At 46.4% G+C, this 16,356-nt stretch overlaps 1 long non-coding RNA gene across 1 annotated transcript; it reads right to left on the reverse strand.

The window, feature by feature from the left end:
- Window positions 1-58: 58 nt before the first annotated feature.
- On the reverse strand, window positions 59-15,033 carry LOC122367461. Its single transcript, XR_006254065.1, has 7 exons — window positions 14,957-15,033; window positions 14,469-14,566; window positions 11,698-11,787; window positions 11,366-11,430; window positions 11,120-11,197; window positions 10,799-10,863; window positions 59-345 (listed from the first exon to the last, which is right to left on the reverse strand). It is a non-coding gene; the product is annotated as an uncharacterized LOC122367461 (long non-coding RNA).
- Window positions 15,034-16,356: the final 1,323 nt, after the last annotated feature.

Genomic DNA, 16,356 nt, shown 5'->3' on the forward strand with positions numbered 1-16,356 from the left:
TACCGTTTCTGGTAGCCACCACCTGGTGGCTGACACCCCCCCCCCCCGCAACCCACACGTCCCCGACACGAGTGGTCCACCGGGGACCATCCTGTCCCCCTCCCTACCCAGTATAGTGCTTGGGTGGTATGTCTAGGAGAAACCATACCACCCAAGCATGGGAGGGGGTAACCAGGAGAGAAGTCAGGTAGATCTGCCTCCCCCCGATTACCCCCTCGGACACCACCAGTCACATCCAGCGACTGTTGCGCGACACCACCGGTTCTGCTGCGATGGTCTTCATTGTGCTGATGGTGTCTGTGGTCGCCCGGACTGCAGAGGACACCGGCGCCGGTCGACAAAGACCTGCGGAAAAGAAGGAAGAACGTCAGGGATGTGTATTCTCTGAATTGACATGTTAGAGTAGAGAAGTCATGTCGGCCAAAAATACACAATCGGGGCTTTTTTGATCACGTGACATCTTAAACTTTTTTCGAAGAGTGACCTTGATATTTTCCCAACTGAAAGTCGCAATTGTCTGATGACGATTAAAGTCTTATCAATTGTCACTCATATGCGACAATAAAAAGTGGCTTTCGGCCTACATTGACCTGAGATCAGGTCATTTTTGTGACCTGTCCTTTATAAGTCAATGGCAGAAATATCGGCTACCACTGAAACGCATCTGACCGACTCAAATACTTTTGAATCATGTTGAGTTAGGCTGTTATTGATGACACTGGTGCAGCTTTGTATCAGTGACCCGCTGAAAGGTCATCCGAGGTCACGCGTTGAACACACAATAATTTTCCGTTTTTGGCTGTACCTTTTGATCTAATTACGAGCGAGCGAGCGCAGCGAGCGAAGCGAAGTCCTGTAACGCTTTTGAGAGGCTTATATCTCAGCAACCGCTGGACCGATTGCCCTGCGGTCTTTTTTGCTGGGTAGCCCCATCCCTTCTACCCCGTAATTGACTACTTTTGATACATCTCAGTGACCGTCGTGGCACGTGCCACGTGAAAAGTCAAGGGTGTTCAAGCAGTTTTGCAAAAGTAGTGATTTTGAGAGGCCCATATCTCAGCAGCAGCTTGAGCGATTGTCTTGCGGTAATTTTTATAGGGTAGCTGCATCCCTTCTACCAAAGGTCGGATACTCTTGATCTATGTGAGTGACCCCCAGTGCACGTGCAAAATACAACAATAAGGTGTCAAATTTTTTCCCATTTCAATAACTCGGTAATTGCTGGGGCGATTTCGCTGAAACTTGGCATACAGGTAGGCACCCACCAGGCAATGCATTGCCATGTGTTGCGGTTAGGGTGCTACTGCACGTGCGCACGTGCAGGGGGCGCTTCCAGATCTCGAGAACGGCTGGGCCGATTGTGCTCAAATTTGGTACACGGTTGGGGACCGGTTAGGAGGGTGCCGTGCAAAAGTCAGTTTGGACCCCGTTTGCACGTGCGCACGTGCAGAACGCCGCTTTCAGATCTCAGGAACGGCTGGGCCGATTGCGTTCAAATTTGGCACACCGCTAGCGACCGGTTAGAAGGGTGCTTTGCACAAGTCCGTTGGAAGTACCCTCTCGCCCTTCCGCACGTGCAGGGCTCACTATCTCGCTCGCTCGTCCTTCGCCCAAAAGGCGTTTTACTGGTAAAGAAAGAGACGTAGAATAGGCGCCAATGCGTTTGCTTTCGCCTAGCGCCAGTTCGTTTTGAACTTCAATACCGATGACCTAAGGTCAGGTCAATTTCTTGACCACCCCATTATAAGTCAATTGGGGAAAAATCAGCTGCCTTATTTTTACACTAAAAGTAAAACGCGTCGGAATTGCCTAATATACCATGAGTGACTTCATATACGACTAACTTTGACTACCTTGAGACCTTTTTTGCTCTTGGTCAACTGTGACGTTGCTCTTGGGTCATGTGACGTCATTAAAGGTCACCAAATGTTATACATGATGACCTTAAGGTCACGTGACCTAAGGTCAACTTCGCTGTCGCTCCCGCTCGTAATAATGGGTAGGTCATAAAAATGACCTGAGGTCAACGCAGGCCGAAAGCCACTTTTTTATTATCGCATATGAATGACAATTGATAAGGCTTTAATCGTGTTTAGACAAAATTGCGACTTTCAGTTGGGAAAATATAAAGGTCACTCTTCGAAAAAAGGTCAAGATGTCACGTGATCAAAATGTAAAGATGACCGTAAAGATAAAGATGTAAAGAAAACCACGTCGTGAAACTCCGTATAGAAGGTCAGGTCACCAGGGCCAGTTAAGGGACCATGCCTCTGAAAAAACTTCATTCATTCCTACAGATTACATCTCAGGAGATTGATAAGAGTAACAGTATGTACAAAATGTATATCTCGGAATTTTGATGTCTGTGACCTAAGGTCAGCCCAATTTTGTGACCTCTCCATTACAAGTCAATGGGCCGAAAACACCCTCAGACATCGGAACGCTTGTGAATGACACGACGTCGACTCAACAATACGAATCTGATGATATGCAACATGACCTTTTCTGTGACCTTGACCTGAGGTCAAATCTTTAAGCAGTTCAACTTAGGTTCATTCAACGCGTCTCGACGAGACAAACGCGATGTCGGTAACATACCTAAGCGTTAATTAATACAAGCTTGGAGTCACAAGTTTTACAGAAAAACATGTTCCGTTCGGCAAAAATGTACAATTTAGAGAAATTCTGCTCTCTGGAGGCCTCAGGCTACACCGTTGACCTTAGGTCAAATCTGAGAAAAATGTTCAGAAAGACCTTTAAAATAGCTATCGTCATATCAGTTGTCAGTTGTAATCGAAAATAATAATTCTAAAAGATCTTATAGCGTGCTATATATTGCTTTTTAGCGCATCTTTAAGGCTTGCTTACTTTCCAAGATAGTATGGTGTGGCCAAACCCCCCGCGGTTTGGCTTTGCTGCGCGCCACTGTTAGTCGCGCACATCAAATACATTTCAAACATTGGTATCGCTTATGTCGATACAAATGTCACTCGTCAGACATATCCGGGCGCGCGGGCCTCGTTGCCAATAGCGGACCGGCCGACCGGCCACCGCCCGGGGGCAGGTCGGGCGGCAGGGGCGGAGCCAGGCACACGGTGGAGTGGGGGAGGGAGGGGCAGCGGCCGAGGTGGCACCGGGCCCGAGGTCCGACCACCGTCTCCCGCCGCCTCGGCAGCGAGGTTGGTGAACATCAGGCTTCCACCCGGCAGTCCAGGGTTCAATTCTGGTCTCCGCCCGGCAACCGGGGGCGGTCGCGCTACGGTGCGACCGCCCCTGCGGCCGGCGGTGATCAGAATTGTTCCTTGGATTGTCGGGTGTAAGTTGTGATGTTCATAAGGCCCCGGGCCAGTAAGTCCGGGGCCGCGCACACCACAACTATATATTTGTGTCGACTGCATCTCCCCAAATTTTGGTAGCACACCTTATATCCATGCCACGAATCTAATTTGATTCTTGGCATGAATATAAACTGTGCTACCAAAATTTGAAGGGATGCAGCCGAAACTATACAGTCCCCAGACTGTGCGGTCACAAAATACAGGTGTTAGAGTAGGTAAAGTTATTACTTAAATGTACCTATATTACTAGGGAGGTTGCAACGACCCTAGTTTCGTTACAACGTCCCGGAACGAGCAGTTATTTTGTAACGTCCCTAGGGTCGTTGCAAACAAACTGATCGTTCAGGGAGGTTACAACCACCCTAGGGTCGTTGCAAACTAACTGAAATCGCATACTCCCTGTAACATATACTAGATGCCGGCAGCGCTCTTGCGTTGCCTTGGGCCAGAATTGGAGGAACGGTACTGAGGGCACACACCGGGCAAAACCACCGAAACCCAGACTGAGCTTGGACTGAACCTGAAACCAACCGAAACATCCCAAAAATGCTTGAAAGCACGCGATATTGGTGTGGAGATCTACCTACAGTAAGATATGAATTAACTGCACGTGCATAGTTCATGTCCCAGGCACCCCAGTGCAGTCATTTTCATAATATCATGTAGCGTGTGTCTAGTTCTATCAGTGTACCGACTTTTGTGTCGCTAGATCGATGTTTCCCGGGATCAGAGGATCCCTCGTCAAAACCGTTATCCGCCCCCCGCACGCGCAGCTTGCACCCCTCGGATATTATCTCGCCGGAATGTCGTGATCAAATGTATTCTTCTTATGACCTGCAAGTTTTGAACCAGTTAGAGCTGCCGTTTACCCTGCAGGCGTGGCAACGTACGAAGGGGTGCAATCGGCTTGCACGTGCATAGCTCATGCACCACAGAGTTTAGCTCAACCAAATGTGCATTATTTTGGAGGCCTTGCCTGGGACTACCATTGAACCGATTTTGAGGTTGATAGCTCAAAATTTCTTTGAGCCAGAGGACCTCACGTCAAAACGGTTTTCCGCCCCCAGCACGTGCAGCCTGCACCCCTCGCAGACGGTGACCCCCCTGGAAACTGGTTCAAGGTGTTACCGATGTGTCCCGCCAGTGTGGCTTTGTCCGTGACCTCGGGTTGACCTGTAGCCTTGACAAAAAAATTTCGTGTCACCGAAACTTTGAAGCGGAATAGCATGTGCCACGAAGCACTGAGCGAACCGAGTCGATCTAACCTAGGCCAGTACCAAAAGTTTACCTCAGCTCGCCGGAGCCGAGTCGAACGGTCCCACTTTCGTCCCGATCGGTCCACCCATTTTGACTCCAGGTCCAAAAAAGCTTGGACAAACTCACTCACATACTCACTCACATACTCACTCACACACTGACAAACAGGCTTGGCCGAACTTTTCTTCAGCGACCCACCAATGGGAATTTCCGGATGCAAAAGCATGCTATCGCATGCTTTTGATCCTCCAATTCTGGACAACGACCTTAAAAAAGATTCGATGTTATTTGACATATATGATTAACCCGAGCCGGGCCGGGGGAGGGATGTTTGAACACCCACGTGCGGTTTTCGCAAATCTACTATTATAAATCTTAAAAAGTCCGCCGCCGCCCACGCCGCCGCCGTCGGGGTTACTCCCAAAAAGCCTTATTGCGGCGCTGTCGATGGACGCAGGAGGGTGAAATTTTTACCAGTTGTGGGTCACGTAATAAAACAGGTCGTATTAAATTTTGGGCACGATGCGGCAAGGGGTGCGCCCGTGGCGCGTGCTCATGTGCGCCATAGGGTTAGCATTAGAATCGGCAAAAACAGGCTATTGCTCGGAAACGGTAAGGGCTGCGGGGGTGAAATTTTCACGCCAAGTCGAGCCCGTGCATTCATTTGTCGTATTAAATTTTCGACGGTGTGGGTTCAACGGTGTGCACGTGATGGGGCCGCGACCGGCGCCGAGCAGAGGGCACGTGCTTTAGGCTCAGTTGTTCGCTTAGAAAACTGAGTGAAAAGCATCAGAGCCAACGAAGGCCGACACAAGGCACCGCTCGCCAAGGGGATTCGCCAGTAAATACAATTAATTTGTTTTTGCAATATCTCAGCCGTTTCTGGGCCGATTTAGCTGAAACTTGGACTGTCGGTGGTAGTGTAGTGTAGTGTAGGGTAGGGTAGGGTAGGGTAGGCTAGGGTAGGGGATTGTAGGGTAGGGTGGGTAGGGGATTGTAGGGTAGGGTAGGGGATTGTAGGGGATTGTAGGGTAGGGTAGGGTAGGGTAGGATAGGATAGAGTTAGGTAGGGTAGAGTTAGGTAGGGTAGAGTTATGTAGGGTAGGGTAGGGTAGGGTAGGGTAGGGTAGGGTAGGGTAAGGTAGGGTAGGGTAGGGTAGTGTAAGGGTAGGGTATGGTAGGGTAGGGTAGGGTAGGGTAGGGTAGGGTAGGGTAGGGTCGGGTAGGGTAGGGTAGGGTAGGGTAGTGTAAGGGTAGGGTATGGTAGGGTAGGATAGGGTAGGTTAGCGTAGGAGTAGGGTAGGGTAGGGTAGGAGTAGGGTAGGGTAGGGTAGGGTAGGATAGGGTAGGGTAGTGTAAGGGTAGGGTAGGGTAGGGTAGGGTAGGGTAGGGTAGTGTACGGGTAGGGTAGGGTAGGGTAGGGTAGGAGTAGGGTAGGGTAGGGTAAGGGTAGGGTAAGGTAGGGTGGGGTAGGGTAGGGTAGGGTAGGAGTAGGGTAGGGTAGGGTAGGGTAGGTAGGGTAGGGTAGGGTAGGGTAGGTATAGGGTAGGGTAGGGTAGTGGTAAGGTAGGGTAGGGTAGTGTAGTGTAGGGGTAGGGTAGGGTAGGGTATGGTAGGGTAGGGTAGGGTAGTGTAGTGTAGTGTAGTGTAGTGTAGGGGTAGGGTAGGGTAGGGTAGGGTAGGGTAGGGTAGGGTAGGGTAGTGTAGGGGTAGGGTAGGGTAGGGTAGGGTAGGGTAGGGTAGGGTAGGGTTGCGTTCAGTAACATCTTAACTTACAAAGGGCTCGAAGAACTCGCATGCATCACCATCATACTTTACAGTTCAATTAAAAGCAGTTAGGTACCCACTTCTACAAAAATCATACCAATAAAAATGCAAGTTTCTACACCCAAACTAATGCATCCGTTAATCATACATATCAAAACATACAGTTATCGCGTAAACCTGTACCTCTAGTATCTATAAAAAACCGGCGGAGCGCCGCCGTTTTTTTGGCACATATTTATGCATCTTTTTCGCACATGTAAAAATTTCAGACCCAGGGCTTTCAAGGTCACTAGGTCACGTCAAGTGACCTCAGAAAAAAAAAAGTTTCAAACCTCGTCAGAGCTACACCGGCTGAATGATCGCCTTGAAACTTTCAGCGATTTATAAGAGTAAAAGTATGTACAAAATGTTCAGTTCAATTTTTCGACCTCCCCATTATAAGTCAAAGGGAGAAAATTTAAGAGAGTTTAGCGTAGTGAGGAAAATCATCGTGATGATTATGAGCATATTTAATTGACCGAATCCTCAATGTAATCTGAATAAAATGACAAATAGCAAAAATTCGGGTATATTCGATCACAGATCTTTGTCAACCGATACCAGCAGGCGCCACAATTGTAGATGTCAAAATACTTTTTGTTCAGTACACATGCACAACAGTAGATATGTCCTCAGGGAAAAGATTTATGGTTGGTAATTCTAAAAGTCGCAGCAGTCAAACATAATATGTACAGGGAAAAACCTATACACAAGATTAAAGTGCGTGTGTGCCTAAGCATATACGAATTTAAGATGAAACAATACTTGCGGATCAATTAAATGGGCAGCAAGTTACACTCTTACCCTGGACAAAGTTAGGGCACATATAACATTTACACTGTGCGAAACAATTAAATGAGCATATTATACATAAATGAACATTATATACGTAAATGAGCATACATGAGCGTATTATCATACTATGACTTCTCATACCCTGGACAAAGTTAGGGCGCATACAGCATCTATGAAAACGATCTACACAATCACTTTTTAACGTGGTGAGCTCTTGAAAAATGCTAACCTACTTTGGAAGTAGCTGCCAGGAGGTGCTGTTATCGTTAATAGCTGGCATCCTATCGCGGATGGTGATGGATTCAGCAATCCTCCTGTCAGCTTCATCCTTACATTTGCGTACGATGCGTGCTATCAGAGTCGTGTCCGTTGGGGTCAGGTCTGGGTGCTCGTGCGCGAAATGTTCACCCATTGGTGTGCCTAGTTTCTTGTTGGTGCCATCTCAACAAGTTTTGTTTTGTTTTGTCATTTTATTCAGATTACATTGAGGATTCGGTCAATTAAATATGCTCATAATCATCAAAGGGAGAAAATTGAAATGCGCCTCTTGTGGACGAATGGTGTTCCAAACCCTCTCAAACATCGGTTCATGGGTAAACATGACACACTGAATCGGAAAAATGCACCTGTGACTCCTCTGTGACTCCCTGAGGTCATCTCAGGTCATGAACGGTCACTAGAAGTTTTTTTATTTGGCTTTAACTTTTGATAGAGACGTGCTAGGGCGACGAACGCACGTCATATGTATTCAGATCGACGCTACAGATTGACTGATATGCAACATGAGCCTTTCCGGTCATATCATGACCTTGACCTGAGGTCAAATTTTCAAAATGACCTTTCAAGGTCAATGAATAGTTCACTTGACGCGTCTCGACGAGAGGAGCATAAGACTGGATTAACCTTTATTTGACTTTAGACCGTAATGCCCTTAATTTTGAATCAATTTCCTTCAAAGCTTTCAGTTTCATATAATATTTAGGCTTTTAAGTTCGCTGATCTGAGGTAATCTTAACGGCATCAGGTCATAACGGCAGGTGCTGGGGGAAGGTGGGGGAGTTCAACGCCCCCAGCCGATAACTCGAGAACCAATAGGTGCAGCGAAACTCGCGAGGTGGCAAACGAAAGAACGCGACAAGACACTTCAGATGAGTATTTTAAAATTGAATTTTGAGGTCACAGGTCGGGTCAAGGTCAGGTTAAACACCTGAAATCGGGCTTTAAGTAGCCTGGACCTCGTACTGGGTGTCTCTCGTCATAAACTCTGTCAAGACTGTGCACAATTTTTCATATACGTGCTACACAAATGTCGGATCCATGTCGGATCCAAAAATGACCAAGTTATACGCAGTATAGTAAAAATTCCACAATTATAGATTTTGAAATCCATTTTTAGTACGTTTTTGACATCGCACAGCAATATAAACAGCACCATCGTGATCCTGAACTCAAACTGCATCTGATAGGCACCTTTGTTTTAAATTTCGTTTTCAACATTTAACCTTTTTTGACCTGAAAGTGACCTGACCTCAGGTAAATTCAGCTGATAATCATCTCAAATGAAACAGACGACATTGTTTTTGAAATCTATGATTAAAATGGACCATAAAAGGTGCGCCACGTGACCGATAAATTACATAAAATTTCCGTGACCAAAGATGACCTGCTCTCGACCTGCAAAATTCAAAGTACAAGTGCGGTACCCTTAGGATATATAAGTCACATATCAAGGAGTGCGTTAACCAAAAATGAGCCTGATCGGACTCTATTGCCGGCGGCCAGAGCCTAAATCGTGAAGAAGAGCCAAAATGGTGATAATTTTTACTTTGACCTGACCTGTGACGTCAACGGTGACCTCGAGATCAATGACATTAGGTTTCATTCAACAATTTTCCAGGGCTGTCAGACGCCATTTAACCCTATTCCTGGCGGGGGGGGGGCCTCAGGAGCCCCCCCTGAGGTTTTTTGGTTATTTCTCCCAAACGCGTTGAGCTAGGAAGCTCAAATTTTCTGACTTTTCCTAAAAGGCTTCTACGCAACATGTCTGAAAATTTTGAGTTGATCTGACCTCAGGTCAGGTCACCAGAGGCGGTTTGGTGACCCTACCTCAGAAAAGTTTGCAATCACGCCAGAGCTAGAGTTTTTGACCGATCAATTTCTTCTCTTCAGGCATTAGTTAGGGTACCAGTATGTGCAATTTGTATATCTCGGAATTTTGATATCGGTGACCTAAGGTCAGGTCAGTTTCGCGACCTCCCCATTATAAGTCAATGGGGGGAAAATCAACTCCCTGTTTTTACCACTAAAACGGGTCAGAATGGCCCCATATACCATACATGACTTCATATACGATCAACCTTCACTACCTTGAGGTCTGTTTTGCTGTTGGGCAGCTGTGAGGTCATGTGACGTCATCAAAGGTCACCAAAGGGTTTTGGCCAATAACTCCGTACAGTAACAAGATACAGACGCGTGGATGGTCTCACTGTGTTCAGCTCGTCAAGACGCATCGAATGATATACATGATGACCTCGAGGTCACGTGACCTGAGGTCAACCTTTGACCTTGACCTTTCGAGGTCAACATATATATCATTCGATGTGGAATGACGAGAGGATCACGATGATGCCCTTAGTTTGTTCCTATCTTGACTAATTCGAAAGTTATTCGAGAAAAACTCTCTCCATATCTAGCGCCGCCATTTTGACCTTTTCGACCCCTGTGACGTCATCTTTGACCTGACCTGAAAATGACCTTTGTAAAAATTGTAGATCTTGACCGTGCGTATCCGATGCCATTTACCGTTTGTCGCTGCGATGTGTAGTTTTTGAGATCTGAAGGGGGGGCCGAATCGCCCCCCCCCCGCCAGTTTCTTGTCCCGGCGGAGCCCGCCAGGAATAGGGTTAAATTTTGACGATCGGCCCAGTAGTTTCGGAGATAGGAGGGGGCTCTGTAGAGCCCCTCCCCCAGTCGCGTAAAATGGGACATCGCTTGAATCTGAACCAATAAATCCAATTCTTTGTTTAGACTTGCTTATTCTGATATTGCGCCAAAAAAATACGTACGTAAAGCAGGCTGACAAAAATGTTTTCTATGACGTCACTACAGAAATGTGGCTCTGGACATCTGTCTATGATGAACCGATTATAATCGGGAATAAGTAATATTGGGCAAATTGTGTTCACGTTTTTACTGGATTCACGTTCAATCGCTAAAGCTAGCGCATAGTCGGGAAAATCCCTAGAGCCAAACCACTTTTGAATCAAAATACGAACTATAGTCCATATACTTAACTATAGTTAAGTGTATGGACTATAGATAGACTTATAGAACAGTCAATACACTTCTACAGTCCTACAGTCTGGCAAAAGTAAGAAAGACCGATTTGAATTAAAGTTTAACAGCCATTAATGCACGTGCCCTTATATTGAGTCGAATCAAGTCGAATGCATTGGAGAACATTTTCCCCGGAGTTCCCAGACGTACCTATTTTCTCCCAACTATGATTTACAGTGACAGTAGCACGTGATTCAGGGACTACCTGCGGCCGTTCGTACGTTTGCCAGATTCATGGTCCCCGGCCTTTCCCAAATATGACCCACCTTCGAGCAGCTCCTATCGCCAGCTAGCGGAGGTCGGTCAGCTGTCAGCTGGACACCAGCGCCACCTGTCGGCGACAGGACAAACCATTGGTTCATCCATTTGCCGACACACCTTTCAGCTCAATCAGTCTTTACACTATAACCATTAACAAAATGCGTAATACGGAAGAAAGTTGCTTAAACAACATTCCATTTTAATAATGCATTTTAAATCGCATATCGACAAGAAACCTCTTCGATTTTAAAACAAGTAGTCGGACAGAACAGATTATGTAGTCTGTAATTCAATGATAAACCCAGTCATCCCAGCAGGCGACTCACAGGGTCAAGTGGGTCACGTGATCCCTTGAAGTGACGTCCATTGGTCGCTGCGCTGAAGCAACGTCCCCAACTCGCGAACTTACATGCGCACATGAAATAAAAACAAGGGTGGAATCAGCATAGAAGAATTTTATGCAGACTAATATTCATAAACAGCCAGAAGCTAATGGTATGGTCATATGATAAGCAATGCTGCAGTTACTTTGAATTTATTTCCTCGTAATTGCACACGCATTTCGTACCTACCTTTGAAAGAGCTCGATTCCGCGCATTTGCCGGTGTGCTGGAACACTGCCACCACCTCGATGGCTCTAGGAGCACATGGAATAAGAAAAACGAAATCAGAATAGGAACACCCGCAAAAGATGTTACTCACAAACAGCCAGATCCTAATCGAAAGTGCATTGTTAGTGAGCAATTGTGGCTAAAGGGCGCACCGCACCAACTGCTACGGCGCGCCAATGTTACATATGTATATTAAGTGTGTAAGACAAGTGTGTCTTAATATATGGCGCCCATATATATATATATTGTATTTCTCGAACCCATTCACTCATAATTGCAGACGTATGCCATACCTGTGAGAGAGCTGGAGTTTCCGTTGGCCGCAGTTCAGTTTTGACCAGCAGATGGCGGCGGCGCACGTCCTGCCGCACATGAGCTGTGGTCTGTGGGAGAAATAACACGATGTTTGTACGATTCTCTACGACAAAGCACGATGAGAGGAGACACGTAAAAAGAATTAACTGAATTGACAGTCGGAGATAGTCTGATCAACTGAAGATTTGAAAAGGAGAGCAAAGCAACTAATCTTTATGTAGCGAGAAAAGTGAATTTCATATACATTACACATAAAAACATACAACACGTAAGGATTGTCTATTGTTAACAAAAATTATTTTAACCCGCGCCCTGCTGGTTCCCTTGTGGTTTTTCGCGAATATCTCAAAAACGGCGGCGCGGAGCGCCGCCGTTTTTGATACACCTTATCATACATCAATTCTACACATGTTGTGAAAATTTCAGACCAAGGTCATTCAAGGTCAGGTCACCAGGTCACTTGAAGTGACCTCACCTCATAAAAAGTTTCAATGTCTGTCATAGCTTCACCGAGTGACCGATCGCTTTGAAACTTTCAGCGATTGCTAAGAGCAATAGCATGTACAAAATGTATATCTCAGAATTTTTATATCGATGACCTAAGGTCAGGTCAATTTTGCGACCTCCCCATTATAAGTCAATGGGAGAAAATTGAAATGCGCCTCTTTTGGACGAAAGACATTATAAACACTCCCAAACACTGAATTACAAGTGGTTTAGACACACTGAACATTAAAACGGTGTCCGTGACCCCTGTTTATGCCCTGAGGTCATCTTAGGTCACGAATGGTATCTAACAGTTTTTCGCAAATAACTTTTGATAGAGACATGCTAGAGCGATGAAAACGCCTTAGATGTGTTCAGCTCGACGATACGGATCGACTAATATGCAACATGACCCTTTCAGGTCAGGTCATGACCTTGACCTGAGGTCAAATTTTCAAGTTGACCTTTCAAGGTCAAGTTATAGTTCATTCGATGCGTCTTGACGAGAGGAACACGATGCCGGTAAAAGTAAGCTCGTACAAGGCTTGGGTCAAAAGTTATTGCAGAAAAACTGCTTCCAAAAAAATCGGCTATTTTTGCAGTTTTTGCCCCCTGCAGGCATAACCGTTGACGTTAGCCCGCGCCCTGGTGGGGGGGGGGGCTATTTTTTGCCCCCCCTCCAGACTTTTGGATATATCTCCAGAACCGCTGCGCCGATCGTCACCAAACTTTCAGTACCCTCCCGGACATCAATTTTACACATTGTGACCAAAATTTTTTCCAAAGGGTATGATAGGTTGGCCGCAAATGACGTCAGAGTGACGTCATGTTCTGCCGTTTTCGACCCAAAAAAGGGTTTCGCGGGAAGAGCTGTCAGGCCTATAGCTTTGCAAATACAGAAAAATGATAAAGACATAAAAGCTGTAGAATCGACAGGGCTACAAAACTGCTATCTCGGATTTTTGAAATTTTTGGATTTTGACCCCCAAAAATCAAAAAACAAATTTTTTGGATATAACAATCGAAAAATCCAAAAAGTTTTTTGAATTTCGCAAAAACCGGAATATATGTGATAGTCCTTACCGCCTTCCATCCACATACCAAATTTGAGATTGATACCTCTTTTTTTGGCGAAGTTATAGCGAAAAAACTGTTCAAAATTGATGACGTCAAATTTTCAAACTCAATTTTTAGCAATTCTAGACCCCGTAGCGCAAAACAAAGACCACCATTAGACTCCCCGTGACGAGCTGCATCGAATCAATACCCATTTTATGCAAAACTATCAACTTTAAAATTTGACCTTTTTTGGACTGACCTTGACCTGACCTTGACCTGAACTTCACCAGAAAGTGGCCTAAGCCGTACCTGATAGTCTTATAACCAACACCATTGAGTTGGAAATGAAAAATTGGCCATAAAACATGCATCACACAACCTTAGTAAAGTTAGGCTCATGTGACCTGACCTGTGACCCTTGGTGACCTGACCTGTGACCTGACCTGGTATTGTCAATGACCTCTAATAGCAACATGTCTACTAGGCAACTGACGCCCTATCGCTGATTCTCGACAAAATGCGTTTTCCTCGGTGTTATAACGCATTCCCTAGAAGACCCGTGAACGGTGAAACATTTCATCTTTGACCTGACCTGTGACGTCATCGGTGACCCCGAGGTCAATGAAATTTGGTTTCCTTCGACAAATTTGACAGGCCTTTCGAACGCCGTTTGAATTTTGCGGATCCGTCCAGTAGTTTCGGAGATACGAGGGGGGGCAAAAAATAGCCCCCCCCCCCCCACCAGGTCGCGTTATAAACAGACCCCACCAGGGCGCGGGTTAGGTCAAATCTGAGAACATTACAAGAAAGGGCGTTAATAGGGCTATCGAATGCGCTTTTGCGCTGCGCTGTAGCTCTATTGGTTCCCGAGTTATGCGTTGGCTTCTTGGAAATTGTCGACATTCGACCTGGAAATCGGCGAAATTTTGCCTTCAATGACCTCTGGTGACCTGACCTTTGACCTGACCAAAAAATTGACCGAAATGATTTCCTCATTATTTTTTACGCTCTTTCGAACGCCGCCTTCCGCGTATCGCTACGTGGCCCAGGAGCCGAGTTAGAAGGGGGGGGGTGTTCAAACACCCCCCCCCAGCAGGGCGTGGAAATCCAGGACCCCCAGCCGGGCGCGGGTTAATCAAAACTGTTTTGTATTTAAAATAACCATGATATTATTAGAATAAATACGACTATGAAATAATCGCACCTTTGAGGGTGGTGACGATTCCGCAGTCTGCAATTCCGTGTTGACCGGCAAACGAAACAGCCAACAATCTTCAATGCGGCTTATATATGATTACAGATCTGTGGACAAAACGGTGCAATATAAGAATACACAAAAATGAATTAGCCCTTTTATCACAACGCGCACGAAATGTACCTAATGAAGCAAAGTGAAACCTTACCGGAATGACGAAAATCGAAATGCGAAGGTAGTGACGGAAAAATATACCTACGATTTAAATGACAACAACCGATTCAAATCGCTTAAGACTTCTTCAACTCAGTCACAAACATTAAAAAAGGCGCGCAAAGGCGTTACCCTGACGGTGCTTTCTAGTTCCTGCAACCTCAGCTTCTTGCTTCTAGGAATTTTAATAAAGTGCACTGCCCATTCTGTATGTAACGCCAGGGGACTGCCCGCTAATATAATAGTAACAAAAGACATAGCAATAAAAATGACAGTGTGCTTACCTTACGGAGTAAGTATACCAAAACTCCTTCCAGAATCAGTCACCACGCCGGGAACCGCCCTCACACGCCGAGCGCTGATAGCGAAAGCTCGCGCGCGCGGCGGACCAGCCTCGCTCCGGCCGACCGGCCACCGCCCGGGGGCAGGTCACGGCGGCAGGGGCGGCGCCAGGGAAGGAGCCGGGGAGGGCGGCGGCACTGCCGCTGACACGACCCCGCGGCAGTCGGCCCGAGGGCGGAGTCAGCTGTGACGTCGGCGTGCCTCTGGGCCTATCAGAGCGCTGAGAACGCGTCGGTGTCACTTCTAAGCATGACCTCTGAAAGATGTGTGATAACGTCTGGTTGCTATAGAGTCTATACACCGTTCTGTGCTTCTATTCTCAGGATACTGAAATCCTTCTCCTCCACGCCGCAACCCCCTCCGGGCTGGACAGGCAACTTTATCTCATGCGGGCTGCTCCCTTGGAGCGGCACCGCTGCTCCCGAGGGAGCGCACCCCGTAGCCGGGTGCAGTGAGTGCCTTGGGGCTGGGTGGCCTGTCCTCTGGACGGGTTCAGCCCCGGCGACTCACTAGGGTGCCTGCCCAGACCAATGTCTCCCCCTAATTCCTATCATCCTTCCGGCTCTGCAATGGTCTTGTCGACCGAAAGGGCCTAACCCAACAAAACAAAACAAACAAATAGAGTCTATACTGCCACCAAAACGCTTGACCAATAAGTGAATTAGTTCGATCTGGATAGAAGTGACGCTTAAATCGTAAATATAAAATGCCCATCTGATAAATGACAATCAGGCAGTCGAAAGTCTTATTTTACGGGAAGCATTTGAGTCAGATATAAGCCAAGTGCGTGGGATGTGTATACATTGTGGCATGTCGAAACTGCTGATTGCGTGTCGTGAACGATGAATAAATATATTTTCTTTTGAGTGTAATAAGGATGAACCTAAGATACTACGGCATCTGTCATACTTCACTAGATACGCAAAGGAGAAACATTGAGGCGTGAATGCGAATCGATTTGTTTGGGTTCTTAACTCAAGAGACATTTATTAAATCCCACGGCACGTTTCGGCGTCTACTCGTATTGAGCGGGTGTCCCGCGTAAACAGTAGTTTGAGAAAGGGAAGAGTTGAACGGGACGTACCAATAAGACAACAAAAATTAGCGCCAAACGACTAGGTAGATTGCTTATTCTTGATATTTCGCGTTTGGTAAGCAACGTCCAAAGTGCCAACTTATTAGTGTAACTTTTAGCTTCACAATAATCGAGTGATGTGCAGTTGTGTATGGCGGCTATCGTGATTTTTGTCCCTCTCCTGACCCATGTTTCCTGAGTTTTCCGCTATACGCATTTCTCAAAAGCTCTCTCTAATTATGTCTACTTCCAAGGCCGTCTACTTCT

The sequence above is a fragment of the Amphibalanus amphitrite genome, unplaced genomic scaffold (genome assembly GCF_019059575.1).
Source record: "Amphibalanus amphitrite isolate SeventyFive unplaced genomic scaffold, NRLGWU_Aamphi_draft 000871F_arrow, whole genome shotgun sequence".
Taxonomy (NCBI): domain Eukaryota; kingdom Metazoa; phylum Arthropoda; class Thecostraca; order Balanomorpha; family Balanidae; genus Amphibalanus; species Amphibalanus amphitrite.